Source organism: Microtus oregoni, unplaced genomic scaffold (assembly GCF_018167655.1).
Source record: "Microtus oregoni isolate MIOR12 unplaced genomic scaffold, Mior012 000052F_002, whole genome shotgun sequence".
NCBI lineage: Eukaryota > Metazoa > Chordata > Mammalia > Rodentia > Cricetidae > Microtus > Microtus oregoni.
Window position 1 is genome coordinate 1,366,404 of NW_024543814.1, and position 15,699 is coordinate 1,382,102.

Below are 15,699 nucleotides of genomic sequence, written 5' to 3' on the forward strand. Positions count from 1 at the left end.
TAACCTGCATGCTGGCAAAACAGAGTAGCAGCCCTGTTCATTATGTAAGTCTGTCATGGAATCTTCAACTACATCTACCTCAGAAACTTTTCAGTTCAGCCTGCAATTGTTTCTGCTTCAAAGCCCAAAAGTACCTTGACTTCTAGAGCCTCAACGTTCAATCCTTTCTGAAACAGGCACTGGCTTTTTAAAAGGTCACAGAAGAACTGAAAGAAGGATGGAAGGTCCATGACTATCTGTGACTGATTTTTTTTTAAATTTATTTATTTATTAAGGATTTCTGCCTCCTCCCCGCAACTGCTTCCCATTTCCCTCCCCCTCCCCCGATCAAGTCCCCCTCCCTCATCTGCTCGAAGAGCAATCAGGGTTCCCTAACCTGTGGGAAGCCCAAGGACTGCCCACCTCTATCCAGGTCTCATAAGGTGAGCATCCAAACTACCTAGGCTCCCCCAAAGCCAGTACGTGCAGTAGGATCAAAGACCCATTGCCATTGTTCTTGAGTTCTCAGTAGTCCTCATTGTCCGCTATGTTCAGCTAGTCCGGATTTATCCCATGCTTTTTCAGACCTAGGCCAGCTGGCCTTGGTGAGTTCCCGATAGAACATCCCCATTATCTGTGACTGATTAACCCGTTTCTACAGATGCGCAAGGCAAGGAAATGCCACCAGCCCCTTCACTCCAATTTCACAGCAAACATTACAAAAAATTAACTGTGGGTGCAAGAGAAGGATTGATGTTTATAAATCAGCGGAACCAAAATTGGGGTGTTTTTGATCAAACACCTCCTCCTCAAGGCTCAAGGATCTATAAGAGGAGGTAGAAAGGTTGTGGGAGTCCGAGACAGTGGGAGACTCTGAGGGAACTCTTTTAAAAGCACACACACTATTTTTTGCTAGACGCTGATGTGGAGTGTTGTAGCAAACCAGGACTATGAAAATACAGGAAAACCTAATTACTCTTATTTCCCTTCAAAGTAGCTCCCCATTTAATGCCACAAATACATATTTAAGCTTATATAGAACATCCCCATTGTCTCAGTGTGTGGGTGCACCCCTCATGGTCCTGAGTTCCTTGCTCGTGCTGGCCTAGGTCTGAAAAAGCATGGGATAAAACTGGACTAACTGAACATAGCGGACAATGAGGACTACTGAGAACTCAAGAACAATCGCAGTGGGTTTCTGATCCTACTGCACATACTGGCTTTGGGGGAGCCTAGGCAGTTTGGATGCTCACCTTACTAGACCTGGATAGAGGTGGGCGGTCCTTGGGCTTCCCACAGGTCAGGGAACCCTGATTGCTCTTCGAGCAGATGAGGGAGGGGGACTTGATCGGGGGAGGGAAATGGGAAGGGGTTGCGGGGAGGAGGCAGAAATCCTTAATAAATAAATAAATTAAAAAAAAGCTTATATAAATACATACTTACAACTTATATAAATTACCATTTTGGATCAGGAACTGTACAGGGAAGACATGAATTCAGGAATGTAAAATAAGGTATTTAATTTCCAATCTCTCTGAACAAGTTCACAAATCATAAAAGCAAGGGCTGAGGGCACACACCTATAAATCGAGCACTTGGGAGCCAGGGGCAGGACTGTTACCACAATTTCAAGGATAGCTTAGTATATAGAGCAAGTAACAGGCAAGCTCAGACAACCTCCCAAGACTGTCTCAAAAACCAAACAAAAAAATCAGTTTAAATTTTAGTACAATTAGATTTAGATAACAAGATTGAACTTAAATTCATTTTAAGTTTTTATTTAACAAAATAAGAGTAATGAGCATTTTTTTTCTGGCTTTAGTGTGTTGTACCTAGAGGAGAGACTCCAGTCTTGAAATCAATTTCTCCACAAATGTGATGGTCAAACTACCAAGTTATTTACCAGAAAACTAATTTTCTTTCATAGATGAAATGGTGATATTGATGGCTGTCCTGCTTTCCCTGTATAATTATTTGAGTGAATGGTATGTGCTCAATATTGTGTATCTAATATCAACTCATAAATTAATTAAGCTTTGTTCTAAGTAGATATTCTCATTTTGCACATGACTCACGTGTATCACATGGCACAAACCCTTGAGGTAGATCATTATGAAAAGACCAAGATCTGAAGGAGTTTATGCTATCTCAGGATGCTGAACACAAGCTTCTCTTTGACCTCATTGGGGAAATGTTGGAGTATGATCCAGCCAAGAGGATTACCCTCAGGGAAGCCTTAAAGTGCCCTTTCTTTTACCCCCTTAAAAAAACACACATAGTATCTAGAGTGCTCTGAAAGAGACCTTACAGACTACATCAGTCCAGTTTGAAATACTAAGTTATTTTGTATAGCTTTGAACATTTAAGTTTTTTCGTTGTTTATATGATTTATTAAATACATGGCCAAGCCAAATAACAAGTATCTTTCAGTAATTATAGAATGACTAATTTGGAACAAACTTTGTGCTTATGAATTTAAAAAAAAGGGGGGGGGGGACCAAGAATCTCTGTGGTAAGAATCCTCTCCCTCATGCTGGCCCGAACTTTCAAGTCCATTGGATTTAGAAAATAGTAATCTAGTTTTTTTTAGTTTCAGACAGAGTTGAACTACTCCAATCCTCTTGTACTTAGATAGCATCTGAGTCTTTGCAAAGACTCAAGTAGCTGGGAACAAGTGTATCGAGGCAAGCTCACACAATTTTGATTCTTCGCTTTGATGTACAAATCAAAGCACTCTCCTCTACATACTTGTATAGGGTATTTTTAGCTGCTCTAAGTAATTGACATGCTCCATCCTTCATTCTTTACAAAGACTATAACTTGGAAAGACTTCAACAAGTGAAGAAGTGTAACTACAGTTAGTTGTAAGACTTTTATTTGGGGGAAGAGGCAATAAGTTCTCAGTTGTTTAAAAGGACTAGAGCTTTAGCAACGACTTGAAGAAGTGATTAATCCCTCTGTAACACAGCCAGGACGGGGTTTATTTTCCTACTGTTATGATGGTAACTTAGAACACACAGAACAACAATATCAAATATCAATGCCCTCCAGAGATGTAACTTTCTAAATGTAGTAATTAGTAATTTGTCAAGATTGCCATTAGGCACACAAACAGACACTCACTACCCAGCCATTTGAACTTCTGCGCCACCTTCTACGTTAAATCCTCAGATGCTAGCGAATGTAAACCAGGTTCTCTTTTAATGGAACAGCATTACAGGTGTTACAGATGGATGAACCAAGACATTAGATTAAGTACCTCGCCTTTAGAGAAGTGGGTGAGGTCAAACTAAGAATAGAAGCCCAAGTATTGTCACCTGTTGTAAGCATAAATCCAGAACCCTTACCATCTTCCTACAAGCCCAAATCACATAGTGTAATCAAGTTTTAAATACTTTAAACATATGTCTTATAGATCATATCATTAATCTTTTCAACTCATTTATAGAAATATGGTACTGTACATATGAACTACAGAATACGAAATATTTCTATGCAAACTTTTATTGGTAAAAATAAATCTGACTTGAAAGCTTAATGTACATACATAAATTCTAATGAAATCTTTCATACATTTGACCTATTACAGAAACTAGATATAGGTTAAAACTCAACTCTTACACTATATATAGTAAATCAGTTTTATTATGGGTGATTATGAAGCCATCACAGGACAAGTCAGTCACATTCTGAGATCAAAGGGCAAGTCAGTGGTAGATGAATCAAACATGCTGCAACCTAATAGTCTCTCTCCAGACCTGAGTACACATAATCCCACCATGCCAATGAGTTTTTACAGGCAGGAAAGAGTCATGTGTCTGTTTGAAGTAGTTGGTCAAGTTTATATAGATCTTTATGTATAATTCTTTTAAATTCATGCTCTCCCGACACAACAGAAGCAAGCCTATTTTTCAACCCAAGCAACAGCAGTCGAAACCAAAGAGGAAAGCAGAAGATTAACCCATACAGGAGGTGGGGGGAAAGTACTTAGAAATGCTTTTAAGGGTCTTCCTGCCAGTTCCCTCAAAAGCGCTAGTGAAGACTTCCAGAAGGAAGCATGCCCAGTTAGCCCTATGGGCCAATTGGGGGATGGAATGAGGGACCCACACAGCTTTGGAAGAATAGAGGAAGAGCTCTCTGCATAAACAGGTACAAAACGCCATGCATCGGAACCTTTCATGTCCATCCCGCACTCTCTGCTCAAACTGTAGCAAGTGTTGTTTTAATCATCTGCACTTAACACTCTGACTTTAAGAGCAGGGCTTGGGATTGAATCCAGCACACACCAATCTAGCTGCTCTCCTGCCTTCCAAATGCAACAGGGACGGTGGGAGGTGGGAAGGAGCAACATCTGATGACAACAGCTCTTTTAAGGATGATCCTACCTCTCTATAAGAAGTTTTCTAGCTTCTAACTGGAGAAAATGAAACTTGTAAGCACATCCTGCCTCAGTGAGAAGTCAGCAGAGTCTCGGGCACAGAATGAGTTTCAGTTTTAAAATGAGCCAGTGGGGTTTTTATCAACTCTATGCCAGAATTCCAGAAAAACTATTACTTTTAAAAGTAAAGTTGAAGAATATATTTTATTTCATGGCATGCTATGCCAGTTTAGGCACCTTAGTGCAGTGTTCAAAAAGCTAGACTTTGCGTGTATAAAATATCTGAAGTTAACTGCTGAAGAAATCCACTAGCTTTACATTAAACTATAGCCCCAAGTAAAACAGACTGGCCTATAGACATACACAGTATAAACAAGCAGAACACACTGTTGTCACTGGCAGACTACGGATGAAAAATATACAAAATGTTCGCAATCAAATGTTGGGAGAGGTTTATGGTTATATGGTTCTCGGGATGCAGTTAGCAGAGTACTTGCCTCCCAGGCATAAGATCCAATGCCCAGCACAGCCTAAAAGTGCATGTGTTGGCACACACCTGTAAACCCAGCACTGGGCAGGGAAAGGCAGGAAGACCAGAAGTTCAAGGTCATCCTTAACTCTTAACTGCATAGTAAGGTGAAAGCAAGACTGAGCTATGAGACCTGGATATGGGAGAAAGGGGAAAACTTGAATGCAAGTCGGCACAAGCAGACGGTGGCTTCCAAACGGTATTTAAGACCATGGGCGAGTAATACCGTGTGGAATGGAAGGAAGCGGAGTGAGTGCCACTGCTTCTAAAGGAAAGGACTCTGCCAAGCCCACCTGAAGCTTCTGCTGGCACAAATGGGGAATCCCTAAAAACCTCATACTGAACAGCAATGCTGCACATATGCATACTCAAACTTTTAATAAAGTCTCCCAATCCATTCATAGCCCCATCTGAGGGATGATGCTGGAGCCAGCCTCCAACCTCTTAACTGTATATCCCTCTTTATGGCTGTTTCAAATTTAAAGTGTATACTCATCCTTTCCTAGATTCCTGACGGCGCTAGACAAGACTAAATATAACAGATGGGTAAGTGCTCACTGTAACTGGAAACCCAAATGTAACATCAGATCTCACAGGCCAATACCTTAACACCAATGGCTTTAGTGTAATGGCCTTTCTGAAGACCTTTGTCTTTCCTCTCCCAACAGAAATGCTACACTGACATTGATGGATGACCAGTAAGTGCCAGGCAAAATTTTTTTAGGCTGACATTAATAACCTTTACTTACTTTATTTTAAAGTCAATCAGTAAGTGTTCCTTCAGAATGCTAAAACAGTACAAAACACAGTCGGATGTGTCTGTTGTTTTAAGGTTTTTAAAATAATACAATGTTCAAAATGTAAGTCAACTATTGGTCCAACCTCTAAAACACTTCTGTAAATTTCAAAGTTCTATGAACTATAATGTAAACATCATCAAACTAGAATGACTTTCTGTACTCTTAGTACTTATTAAATCCATGGAGTGTAGGTACCATAAACCCAACCACATTGCAGACTTCATACAAAAAGTAATACCACACTAGCAAAAAAAAAAAAAACAAAAAACAAAAAAACCCAACTTTCTCATGTGACTTCCTGCCTCAATATCTAACTCTAGCTTCCCCCCACACACACATACATTATGGTACCTAAGACTAACATTGTGTGTTACTCTCCTCAATACCAACTGTCTGATTTCAAATAAAATCACTCACATGAAAAGAACCCTAACTGTATTTCCTAGGTCGGCCTTCCAAGACTCAATAGCAAAAAAAAAAAAACAAAAAACAAAAAACAAAAACACGAAATCATGAAACATGGTGGGAAAGAGAACAGTATCTGTGTCTGTATACTTGCTGGAGAAATAAAATCCCTAGAATCTGAAAATTGTGCATATTTCCACTCCAGTTAGTACCTCTTCTTAGACACCACCAAAATAAACACCAAGATTTGAGCCAAGTGTGATAGCATCATTAAAATGTCAAAATTGAAGCCATGGAATAAAATCTACAACAGTTTGTTTAGGGTTAAATCATCCAAAAATTTAAGTCAGATGATATGATAAGCCATATGTAGTAAAAGGTTTAATTATAGGATCCAGGTGATATGAACCAGCTTTCGCTGTTGGAATTCTCGTTTCCTCTCTGAAGAACCTAATAAAATCAATGGGGCAGTCATTTGTAATGAGAAAGAAAAGACTGTTTCATGCAACAGAAAGCTACCATGGCGTCAATAATGTGGCTACTGGAGGAAAAGGGAGTGAAACAAAGATCCTTAGACTTTTCTGTGTGGTACCAGGTAACGCCATCATCAGTAAGTGATATAAAGCCTTTGGTTCAGTTTGTCACTAGACAATGTTTACCAAAGCCCTGGCACTAGAGAATAAACGATGTAGAGAAACTAAAGTATTACCAGGGGTGTTGTTCCCTGGGAATTTCCAGTTTCCTGTGGAAAGGGGAATGCAATCTAAGACGGTAAATATCAATAAAATCCTTTACTCTTTATGATTTGAACAGTTTCAGAGGGAGAAAGGGGAAACAGAGAGGGGCCAATAGGTCAAGAACCTGTATAATTTTATAAAGATTGACGCAGTACAGAAGATAGGGCTGAGAACACACTTTGGGTTCAAAAATACTGGAGCATGTTGTACTGCCTCCCAGTTCTACCTGTCATGTGAGCCAGTGCAAAGGGTGGAATACATCATCTCCACTTAGTCTGCAGTTGAAACATTAAAAGGAGCTAAGGATACCATTGTACAGGTGGCTGGAGAGATGGCTCAGCAGTTAGGAATGCTGGCTGGTCTTCCAGAAGACCTGAGTTAAATTCCCAGCACCCACATGGTAGCTCACAACTATCTGTAACTCTGTCCCAGGGAATCTGATGCCCTCTTCTGGCCTTTGTGGGCACAAGATACACAGACATACATGCAGGCAAAATAGCACAAGCAAGAATAGCCATCACACACAAAAAAAATTTCAAAAGGCAAAATGGGTTATAAATCTCCTAGGCAATATACACTAGTAATTGCGTATGTAAATGCTCACCATAGTTCACAAAATCTCTACTGGTTCTAGGAAAGAAACCCATGGAATACTTTCAGCAAATTATTTTTCCAAGTCTTGAATAATGTATAGAACTAGTTATATCACACATATAAAACTCATGATTTAAGAGAGGCCCACAAAACTCAATGACGAGCACAAATAAACACTAAATACCTATGTACCATAGCTTTTCTCTTCAGGTAAAGAACAGTTTAAGAAACTATTTAGCCAAGAGTTGGATATCCTCAGTGAGAGATGGTCTATGCCTGGCAAACAAGACAAGAGAATGTGGCTACCCTTCTAAATGTATTCTATAAAGATCATCCATGTCTCTTTAAATTGGCTTCATTCTTAGTGTTGTTTTAAACAGAGCTGAAATACTACCAATGAGAGAAGTAATGAAATACGTAAGTTATAACAATTACCAGCAAAGTACACTGGGCTTTCACCATGTGACATAAAGTGATAGAATAATGATAATGAAGATGGCAGAAGTACTGTTCATTTTTAGTGTTACTGAGGGTTTCTGGCCTCAATCTGTGATTTCCCTAAAAGCTTTACCTCAGATACACTTCTCATATGGCCAGAATGACATTTGTAAGATGCACCTATGAACCTGACCTAATATATTTACTGAGTTCATAGTTGTTTCTAAGGTAAGTGAGTCAAGTTTTCAAAACCAGAAACTAGGGAGTATCCAACATTCATCTCACAAGTGTGGATCTTTCCAAGCCTGCATCTGCTGCTGCTTCTCAAGGCTTTGACCTATTAATAGAAGAGCTGATGACAAACAGACAAGGTCTTAAAACAACTTCCACGTCTTGGAGACTTTCTGATATCTCAGAAGAAGTTTTTGTTTTTACCAACATGTACTGGACCTGAGTTAAACTTGATGTTAAATCTGAGCTCTATTATTTAATGCTTGCAGAGCAAGGTCAGAAGAACATAGGCTGCTTCCCTTGCTACAGCCCTTGCTGCAAACCTTATCAATCATTTCTGATTCCTGTGTTTGGGTTTTAAGAAAAATTCACGTGAGTTTGTTCTTAGAGAAGGTGAAATGACCTAAAATAGACATTTTTCATGAGTAGAACAACACATTATGTACTAGACATAAATACAGTAATATACTCTGGCTTTATTTTGGATAAATTGTATTTTCCGACACTGGAATGCCTCTGAGGTGCCCTACAACCATATAAAAGAGACTGAAAAGTGCTGTATGATATCTAAAGCGACTGAGGTCCAACATGTTTTGACTCTAGTTTCCTCAGACAGACACTATGTCCTTATGCACATGAGTGAGGTGCAGAAGAAATGATGGATTTGAATGTCAGTACCCAAAGATGACTTCTATGGGAATTCTGGTCAAACTAAACTTTTCTTGTGGCATCTATGGTGCAGTTCAACACATTTAAACTCTGAGATATAGTCTAAGCATTTATGAACATGTAAATTTATAATCTTATAATGAGTAAGAAATAATTTTAAAAATAAAGTATGTTCTCTATAATCAATGTTCCCTTTGACTTAGTATTCTTACAATAAGCTCTCTAATAATATGTTCACAAGAATAGTTCATTCATAATAACTAACAGATACTTTATTTCACCGAAAAGAAAATTGCTCTTTGGACACCAGTAGTACTGAATACATCTGTGTGCTGTTGAGTGTGATGTGTACTCTGACTGAGGACTGTAAAAATCAAAGATTCTGGAGGCTGAAGAGATGGCCAGCAGTTAAAAGCACTGGCTGCTCTTGAGGACCTGCCTCCAATTCCCAGCATTCACACGGCAACTCAGACTGTAACTCTACTTCCAGAGGCTCTGATTCCCTCTTCTGCTGCCTTCAGTTCCCAGCATTCACACGGCAACTCAGACTGTAACTACTTCCAGAGGCTCTGATTCCCTCTTCTGGTTTCTGCGGACACCAAGCAAACACATGTATACGTACACATGCACGCACACACACACACACACACACACTACAGAGGGGAAGCAAACACATGTACACACACACACTACAGAGGGGAAGCAAACACATGTACACACACACACTACAGAGGGGAAGCAAACACATGTACACACACACTACAGAGGGGAAGCAAACACATGTACACACACACACTACAGAGGGGAAGCAAACACATGTACACACACACTACAGAGGGGAAGCAAACACACGTACACACACACACACTACAGAGGGGAAGCAAACACATGTACACACACACACTACAGAGGGGAAGCAAACACACGTACATACACACACACTACAGAGGGGAAGCAAACACATGTACACACACACTAGAGGGGAAGCAAACACATGTATACACACACACACACACTACAGAGGGGAAGCAAACACATGTACACACACACTACAGAGGGGAAGCAAACACACGTACACACACACACTACAGAGGGGAAGCAAACACTCATCCACATAAGGCATTCCTTTTAAAAAGAAAAACACAATTTTTAATTTGAAAAAAAAATCGAGAACTCTAGAGAGACCACCTTTGAGAGTTTGGTTAAAAGTCCTTCTGTAAGTGAAGCGCATTTCTTTCTTCAAGTGAAAATGAATTCCTTTTCAGTAAAAGGCTGGGAAAAGTTAGGAGATGTTACAGAAGGTCAAAATTAAGTCCATTAAATCCCAGACTCAGATTTAGTCACCATAGAGACAGGGGAGATAAATAAACCAGTAACCTTAACAAACATGCTGCACCTTTGCCAGACGGATCTGACTTACCATTATTTGTTCGGAAGTATCTTTTAGTCCAAACATAACCAACTGTGAAGACTCCAAAACCAAACAGAACTAGACCCAAAAGAAATAGGAATTGCTCATGCAAGCAAAGGGCAAGCAAGAGAGTCAAGAGTTCCCCTCCCCAGCAATGTGCTCTCCATTCCCCTTGAAAAATGCCTACAACATGAAGCTCTAGAGGCAATGACATGTGGGGAAAATATGTGGTGCCAAGCCAGAGGAAACCATATCAAAAAAGAAAAACAGACATGAAGTAACTGACCTAATTAAAAAGCAAACAAGTTCGTGTGAAACAGAGAGCATGGCAGAAGGGAAGGCAAGGACCATTAGCCATAAAGTGAATTTTGCAGGCTTCTGCAAGGAATGGAGATGATGGGCTACATACCCATCGCCCTCTGGTTAGAACAAAATGAAGATTCTTCTCCAGCGTATACTGGACCTTTAGACATGAAGACTCATCCCCTGCCTGGTACTGGCCTGCATCATGAAGCTCTAGAACACAATAAATGTTCTTGGTCATGGAGGTCACCAAGAACACAGAAGAAGAAACAGATACAGGAATTTGAGCTGATGGGGTAAAAATACACAAGAAAGACTTGTACCATTGGAACTCCGTGTTCTAGCCAGGGCCAAAAGGCCATGTTTCATAGTCATTTACTTACTGTATGGTAGTAGGAATAACCAACCTATGAGTTTGTTTCAATCAGTTACCTACTGTGTGATAAAGAGGAATATTCCATGATTCTTAACCCTGAAGTACAAGCTTACATTAAAATAAACAAGCATCATAAACCAGCAATAAAATGGTACTTACATTCATCCACATGCCCTCCAGTTCTTGTCCGTACATCCATATCACCTTGTAGTTATAACCACGATACGTGAGTGTGTGCATGCACACATACATACATACAAACATACATACATACACACACAATTTGCAGCCTGTACCATAGCAAGCTTTTGTTATATTCTTTCATATTAATAAGCAAACATCAAAACCTAAATTTTTAAGAAATTTATAGCATTCCACTACAGATCCATCAAAATTTACTTAACCAGAAGTTTTTGTTGAGCCTTAGGCCTGCAATCCCAGCTACTTGAGAATAAGGCAGGAGGATCGCAAGTTCAAGGCCTGCCTGGGCTACAGAGTGAGTGCCAAGACCAGTGTGAGCAATTTGTTGAGACTGTCTCAAAATAAAGCAAAAAGAAGGCTGTAGAGTGCTTGCCTAGCATGCACAGAGCCACAGGTTCAATGACTAATGTTGAAAAAAAATGTACCTGTTGAATAAATGAGCCACCTTTCTAATGCTGGACAATTAAATTTGTTCTAATTATTTATTCTTACAAGTAACACTGTGATGGATACCTAAACATGGGTCATTTTTCTCCTGTTCTAGGGATAATCTACTTAGAACACCCTTCCTCAAACAGGATTACAAGATTCAAAGCTACTAATATTTGACTCCTGCCACTTACAAGTTAGTTTGTGTCACTTCTTTCTCTTGTTTTAAGGGTGGGCCTGAGCTTGGTTAGCATTTCAATTGTTTGTCTTTACATTTCACTAAGGCTAGATGGGTTTTCATGCATCTGCTCACGTTGTGATATAATGTGAATGAATGGCTTTAGCCATCTACCTCCTGACGAGTTCGGTCAGCCAGTAGTTCTGGAACATGCACCTCATGCCAGGCCTATGAAGACCTCACTACCTGCACGACTTCTGTACGTAATATTGAAATTATCTTTTCCTATGTGCAGCCAATTTTCTGGGCATGATTTCATTTTGTTAAAATTATACCGTTTCACAGTAGAGACGGAGGTATATGAATCTGCTGGTCTATCTTCTTTCTGACTTTTCTACCTCATTACAGCTTACATGGTAATTTCACACCTACAGACTTGATAATTAGCCTATTTCCTGTGGTCTTTGTTCAAAGTATTCCAAAAGTCACATAAATATGTTCTCAGATAATTAAAGTTCCTATCCACAATTCATAATTCTTCTGCTCTAACGTAAGTAACATTTTTACTAGAAGCATGTAATTTAGAATAAAAACTTACACAAGTTTTCTTTATCCTCTACATGTGATATGTTGTATTGAAACTAGTTGTGTTTTTAAACTACCTTGCTGCAATCAGAAGGGACCTCGGGTGTAGCTGAGAAAGACTGACCCGAGGCCAGCCTTTGTAAGAGGATACTGCTCGCCCTCTCTTGAGCCAAAGGAACAACAATGGATCTGCATGAGGCTTTTCATCTCTGGGTCGCTTTAGAGTAAAACCCTTTTGTGACTGAGAGCAGTGGAGGCTCGGACAAGCAGCAGTGTGACAAGCAGCAGTGTGACAAGCAGCAGTGTGACAAGCAGCAGTGTGACAAGCAGGATCTCCAGTCCTATGTCACAATGTGCACTTTCAAGTTTGAGAAGCCCTGAGAGAGACCACAGGAATCTTCCAGAATAAGATTTAAAAAAAACAAAAGTACTCATGTGTTTTGATGCTCCTCTTCATCAGGTACCACCAGATTAGAGTTCACCTGCCACCCGTTTAAAGCACCTCCTTAAAATGAACATGGATGGCTCAGGCCAGAATAATAAGCCAAATGATTTGCAAGAAAGGACAGTCGAAACTTTGCACCCACAATGTTATCTTCAAGTGAAGTTGAAAAGCCAAGTGCCTATGTGAGCAAGGTGTTCTAGTGTGCCAACAGGCCCCCACCATTTGTGTCCCGAAGACTGTAGAGAGAGCTGAAGGCTGTGGCAAGTCTCGCAGCCTGTGCTCTCCCCAAAGGAACAGCAGCAATTTGGCTGCAGCCTATTGTAGCCAAATGGGAACGTACGCTTGGTGGTGCCAAAACTTCTGCTATTTCAAGAGACGGCAATGTGGATGTTTAAGAGTGTGAAAGCTCTCGATTTTTCAAGGCTGGCAACGCACATGCATTTTCAAAGAACACCTCTCTGTGCCAGATCCAGCCTACCAGTGTGAGGCTAGGGCTCTAGATGGAAGAGTTCGCAATGCTTTAAGCCTGTGGAGTCCATCTGTGCTGATTTGTACGCAGACTATGTGGGCTCCAAGAAGAGAAATCACATCAAAATCAATGGCACACATCAAATCACTATGACGACTGTCTTCGAAATTTTTGTTTGGTGAATATTTTAAAAAAACCTGCCAGATCAATAATGAAAATAACCATATGGCAGTTATACAAATATTTCCTAAATGTGAAATGTATCCGATTCATTAACAATATCATTTCCACAGTACGAATTAAAGTACTTTATTTAGCCCAGCTCATTGTGTCTGCTACAAGTACGTTGTGAGGGTTAGAGAAATGGCTGGGTGGCTAAGCTGCTTTTCTAAAGGACCCAAGTTTGATTAGCACTCACAAGGGACTGCAAATCAAGTTATAGGGAATCCAGCAACCTCTTCTGGTCTCCTCAGGGATTGCACAGACATATATGCAGGTCAAACACCCAAAGCACAAAATTTTTGTCTTTAGAATTTTTCATAAAAGAATTATGTTGTGTTCAACTATATTCCAAATAATTCTGTAAACTGAAGGCAGCCAGAGTAATGTCAAGCCCTAGAATTGCAAATTTTGTGGAAGATAAATGCTGTATAAATCTTAAAAAGGGACATATCATTTTAAAATTTAACCATCCTCTTATGGAACTTGAAAACTCCATTTTCCTGAATGATTTAACTTTCTCCCCACCAAAAAAATGTTAAAAAAAAAAGTAGGGTGTAAAATGCAGAGTTTCCATTGGGCCCTAGACACAGCTGTATCTGCAGCAAGTATCACCCACTTTTTTGCTTATACCTGCTTCCTATGGAGGTAGCAGAAATTGCAGGCATTTTCAGTCTTCTTACGGTAAAGGAAAAATAATCTAGGTATGCCCTACACCTGAAGAATATTGCCTCTAAAATGCTTGACTTCTGTATAACACTCCTGCCTTGGCACACAGTGGAGCTCAGCAGATCAAAGGAAGAACAAGATTCAGCAGTATAACCCTGCGTGTTTCCGTAATGTTCAGAAAGAATATGGGAAAAAGGGACTTTAGCAGGTTTACCTATGTAGAGAAGGCGCCAGCACAGTGACCTTTTCATGTAGAAAACTGGAAATCTCAACAAGTACAGGGCTTGCAAATACCATGTCTCTCCTATAAATACAGAGACTGGGGGACAAGAGGAAGCACTCATTTTTGCCTTGTACCTGGCGTAGATCTCTCTCAGATGTCCCTCCAATTATTTTCAAAGATGGATGTCCCTTCTCTCAAGGGAAGAAATAAGGAAGCCTGAATTGCCACAGAGCATAAATCAGCAACCGGCTAAAGGAAGCAGAGGATATCTCGCCAATGTATGCCAACAGTAAAAAGTCCAGGCCGTGTGGCTACATGCACCACGTTCATGGTGCATGGCTGTTTCTGAACTTGAGGGCAAACTAGAAAACGCATGTTGGCTCACGTTATGGAGACCCAGCAGAAACACTCTACGGTGGTGTTAGCACCGGGTTCTTTTTTTTTTTTTTTATTGAGAAAAGGAGAAAAAAAAAAAACAAGTTTCCACCTCCTCCTAGCCTCCCATTTCCCTCCCCCTCCTCCCCCCCTACGCCCCCTCCTCCCACCCTTCTCCCCCTCCCCCCACTCCTTTCCCCCTCCCTCTCCAGTCCAAAGAGCAGTCAGGGTTTTCTGCCCTGTGGTAAGACCTAGGACCTCCCACCTCCGTCCATATCTAGGAAGGTGAACATCCAAACTGGCTGGGCTCCCACAAAGCCATCACATTACGTAGGATCAAACCCCCGTAGCACCGGGTTCTTATAGTGACTTGCCTCCTTCCACCCAGGACAGAAAGCTTCCTGGGCCTGAAGCACTCGGCTGGCACAAAGCACCAGGTTTCCAGCCACCACCAGGAGTCTTCTTCCACTCATCCCAGGGTTTGCTCTCTGCAGCTTTCCTGCTCCCTACTGTTCACCCTGCAATTTGGGCTGCTCTTTCTTTTCAAATTCGGTGGTGCCTGCCGCATTCACTTTTAAGTTCTCAAATTCAAAGCAAATGAGGTTTTTGCTTGAAAAGGCATTCCCCAGAGAGCTAATATTTAGGGTAAGCAGTGATACTGGTTGGGCCAACTAAAATAAACCTTCTTAAACTTCTCAAACAAACAAAGCTCTTTGTATAATTACACAAACTGGAAAATTAGAGATCAGCATAAGAATCTGTAGCAATTAGTAGCTCTTACCTCACACAGGATGTGTTCCGGAAGGGCTGGACACAGCTACTGGTTGCCTAAATTGGAAAAAAAAAATTAACAAAATTACTTTTTAGAAGAAAAGTCAGAAATAAAGAAAAAATCATCTTCCTTTGAGAAGACGCATGGCAACACATTCTCCTTTGTATTTCTAACCCGAAGAGTCACCGGGAAACAGCCAAGATGGTCTGCATATTTCTCCAAATGTCTGTTTATCATATAACGTTAGCCCTGGCAGTCGATCCAGCTCCCTCATTATCAAGCTG

At 40.5% G+C, this 15,699-nt stretch overlaps 1 protein-coding gene across 1 annotated transcript in view; it reads right to left on the reverse strand.

The window, feature by feature from the left end:
- The window catches only part of Fhl1 (four and a half LIM domains 1), a 40,825-nt gene extending 25,354 nt beyond the window's left edge, over positions 1-15,471 (reverse strand). The window contains exon 1 of the mRNA XM_041637251.1: positions 15,425-15,471. The gene's annotated coding sequence lies outside the window, so the exon portion shown is untranslated. The remainder of the gene's footprint in view (positions 1-15,424) is intronic.
- Positions 15,472-15,699: the final 228 nt, after the last annotated feature.